This window comes from Mastomys coucha, chromosome X (genome assembly GCF_008632895.1).
Source record: "Mastomys coucha isolate ucsf_1 chromosome X, UCSF_Mcou_1, whole genome shotgun sequence".
NCBI classification, from domain to species: domain Eukaryota; kingdom Metazoa; phylum Chordata; class Mammalia; order Rodentia; family Muridae; genus Mastomys; species Mastomys coucha.
In genome coordinates this window covers 105,564,559-105,568,728 of record NC_045030.1, presented here as the reverse complement: position 1 = coordinate 105,568,728, position 4,170 = coordinate 105,564,559, and the positions used below count along the sequence as shown (strand labels likewise).

The 4,170-nt window shown below is 43.7% G+C and overlaps 1 pseudogene; it reads left to right on the top strand.

The window, feature by feature from the left end:
• The window catches only part of LOC116090260, a 29,603-nt pseudogene extending 25,880 nt beyond the window's left edge, over positions 1 to 3,723 (top strand).
• The last annotated feature ends 447 nt before the right edge of the window (positions 3,724 to 4,170 follow it).

Here is a 4,170-nt window from a genome sequence, read left to right as displayed (position 1 = left end):
TGTATTAGTCAGGTACTGTCAGAGCCTCTCAGGAGATAGCTATATTTAGGCTGGCTTGTCCTTCCTTACCAACATGAATTTTAGTGTGCACAATCCAATCTGTAACAAGTGCTGTGATAGTTTACTATATGAAGAGTTGTTAACCAACAGTCCAAGAGAAGAAGTGTTCTATGAACACAAATCCTCTTATGCTTCTACTTTATACTTAAATAATCTTCTGTTCACTATCTCTGACACTATTTTTCCATCACTAAAATTTCTTTTTGTGTGTTCAATAAAAGTTTACTTATGCCCAGGTCTATCTGAGCATAATTTCTGGGTGAGTCTAGCTCAGATCTTTCTCCTTACACTTAGGCCTAGCTAGAAGTTGTATCCATATGCTCTCTTAGTGAGTCTTTCTGATTCCTTGCCCTTTAACATCTTTCTGTGCCTAGAATTGGTTGGTACCCACAAGAAAGAACCTCTGTGGCCCTCACCCAAGCAATTCCACAACCTCTAAGATCTCCATAATATACTGGTTACCACTGGATTGGATCACCCATCCCAGTCTCCCCAATTGGTAATCAACACTGAGTATTTGAAGAACTGACCTACTTACTCTTCCCACCTGACCTGATATTCACCCATTTGGGAAACAGCAAAAATGCAACCAAGCCTCCACTCGACACAGGCTACCTAGAATGTCATATCAGACACACAGCCAACAAAATAAACCTACTGCCCAGGTCCCATCACAAACAAACAAACAAACAAACAAACAAACAAACAAAAAAAACAAAAAAAACCCAAAAACAATAACAACAACAACAACAAAAAAACCCCAGCATATAAGACTAAGACAATATGCTCTTACCTCCTCAAGACCACTGGTCCTATAGAAATGGTCTTGAATAGGAATTACCTAGATGATCACCAGGACACAATTTAAAAGAACAATTATAAGCATGGTTACACTAATTAGGTTTTTTTTTTTTTTTGGACAACTTCAGACAAGTTCGCGATATCTAGGAGTAAGGAACTCAGTTGAGTAGTTGCATCAATTAGCTTAGCCTGTAGGTTTCTGTGGGAAAGGTTTCTTGATTAATGATTGATATGGAAGGGTCTATCCCACTGTGGGTAGAACTATCTTTAGGAAAGTGGTCCTGGGTGCTATAAGAAAGCAGGCTGAGCAAACAGCCTCTCTCCACGGCTCTTGTTTCAATTCTTGCCCCCAGGTTCTTGCGTTGTGTTCCTGCTCTGACCTCCCTCAATGATGACCTGTAACCTGGGAGGTGAAAATAAACCCTTTCCACCCCAAGTTGCTTTTGGCCATGGTGTTTATCACAGCAACAGGAAACTAGGATGGAAATTGGTACTAGAAAATGTGATATTGCTGTGACAGACATGGTCACGTCTTTTCAGAGGATTGCAGAAGGATTTTGGAAAATGGGCTAGAAAAGCCACTGAGTACCTGGAGCTTAGTAGCCTATTTTCTGAGAGCTCAAAAGATATGAATGTTGAGAGAAGTGTAAATGATGGAGGCTTGGTGTATCAAGTTTCAGGGGGAAGCGAAGACTATCAAGGTCATGTGTAGTTATTTTGAATTAAGACTATGTGGATTCTGGTCATCTGGAGATGTGCATTGATTGGCTGTAATTAAGAAGAGATCAGCATGTCTTTTCCTCTTATATGCCACTGAAGACCCTATTGTCATCATGGATCACCTTCTACCTGGAGTTATCAGTATTATAAATAGAACAAGCCATACCCCAAATCTTGCTTCCATTGATGTGTCCCTGATGCTAAGATCTGCATCTTTGACTTGAGACAGAAAAAGACAAAAGCTGATGAATTTCTGTTTTGTGGCCACATGGTGAAATATGAATTTGAGCAACTCTCTTTCAATGCCTTGAAAGCTGCCTGTATTTGTGCCAACAACTACATGATAAAGAGTTGTGGCAAGGATAGCTTTCATATTCGAGTAAGGCTCTATTCTTTCCATGTCATACAAATCAACAAGTTGCTGTCCCATGCTGAGGCTGACAGACTCCAAAAAAGTATGCATGGTGCCAAGGCACAGTGATCAGGGTTCACATTGGCTAAGGTCATCATTGTTAAGTCTCAAACTCTGAAACAAATGGCTGAGGTGTGTATTTAACACATCAAAGTGGACCTGGTCATGAGGTTTTTCAGAATCCCTTAGTCGCTGCCTGTTACAAGGTATGGCTGGTATACTCTACCCTCTACCCTAAACTTCTCCAGCTCAGAGGCTATACTGCCTGTCTCCAGCTGCCCTTCCCTATATAATCCAGCCATTTTAGCTAATTGGCTCTTTGGTGTACCCTGTACCCTCATGGCCTCTTGTTTTTCTGGTCTCTTGGCTCTCCCTTCTCACCTCTCTTCACATGGCTCAGCCCAGAGTCATGTCCACTCTGGACTCTCCCAGATGTCTCTGCTTCTGGCTATACTGTCTCTTTTATCTACAATCAACTTTCTCCTCCACCATACCTAGGAGCAGTCAATGTCCTTCCACTTCTTTGGGGCAATCACCATGTGGACATCTCCTTGCTATGCCCTTTGGAGCCCCATCCTGTGGGCAACCCTTCTTACTAAGACACTTGCTCCTCTCCCTCTATTGAAACACTCCCCTTTCCAAAAGCCTCTCCCAGTGCACCTCTTAAGCTGTTTTCTCCTTTATTTGCTTTAACCACTTGTCTCTTTCCTTCTACTTCGGAAGTGCAACTACAAAGCTCCCTGCTTTGTCTACCTTTATTCTGCAAGCCACACTGGTGTACCAGGAAGTTTTCTCTCACACTACTGGGCCCTTACCAGGTGGGAAGGGATGCTTATTTTCTGTGATTTGGGACATTTCCTTCTGACAAGTTTCTCAGTCTGCTTGAAGATGCCCTAGATTAAAGTTCTTATTACCATTTGCTCCTTCATGGCCCCTCTCAACTCCTTCTTGGAACTTTCTCACCTTCCCCTAGCAACTGTCTACTAAGTTTCACCACTTCTCTACATTCTTCTGTGACCCTTTCTTTGTCCCCCTTTCCTAGAGCTACCTACCTGTGCCCACCTAGGCCTATACATTTCATTGCCTTCCCCTAGGAGCTGCCTGCTAAGTTCTTAAGTCCTTCTGGGCCTCTGTGACCTTGTCCCTCCTGTTTCTCAGTTCCATCCTGGAAGTACTGCAGCTTCTCTATGCACTTGTAGCTTCTACAATATTAGATCCCTCCACCTTGGGTAGAATTCCTGCTTGTTCTTCCTTATCCCTTATGGATGGATGCACTTTACTCTGCCTCTCTTAGCTCCCTCTTGGAGCTTATTGGAACTCTCCCTATGGCAGAGTTCATTTTGTGGCCCTTCATTATTTTCTCACTAGACTCAATTTCTTTCTCAGAGTCAGAGATTTTCTTAAAGCCTCACTGTCATACTAAAAATAGTTTGGCCTCAGTATAGCTCAATGGCCAAAGATGGCAAACCCAAGTTCTAAATTCTCAGATTTTGACAACTTCTGCCACTGCACAAGCTAATGATTACAAAGTCTCTTAAACTTTCTCTTTCACCATACCTAGGAGTAGTCATATCCTTCCTATTTATTTATTTTTTGTTGATTCAATCATGTCCATCTACATCAAGCTACAGAATAAGGAACATGGGATTGAGACTATGCATAAAGCCAAGTTGAAGTTCCTTGACTGCCAGAAGATCCATATCTTAAGAAAGTGGGCTTCAACTTTCTAAGGTGGGACCAGCCAGGAGGCACAGGCCTCATGAGTTGCAGGGCAATTGCAGGGTAGCATGGATAGGATCCTCTCAGCCTCCTAGTGACAGTGGTGGTTCAGCAACCCTCTCTGCCCCTTCCCTGCAAGTGGAGAGCCTGCCTCCAGGGAGTGGACTCAGGTGAGATCTGCAATTTTCTCAGTGACTTTCTAAGGTGGGACTAGCCAGGAGACACAGGCCTCACAAGTCTCAGGGGAATCGCAGGGCATCAGGGACAGGATCCTCTCAGCTTCTGAGTGACAGCTGTGGATCAGCAACCCTCTCTGCCCCTTCCCTGCAAGTGGAGAGCCTGCATCCAGGGAGTACTTTAACCCAGGGACAAACCCATTTGCGCCCAGGGTTTACCAGAGGAGAGCTGATCTCCCAGAAGTACTGACACAGGCTTACAGACCCACAGGAGGAACAAGC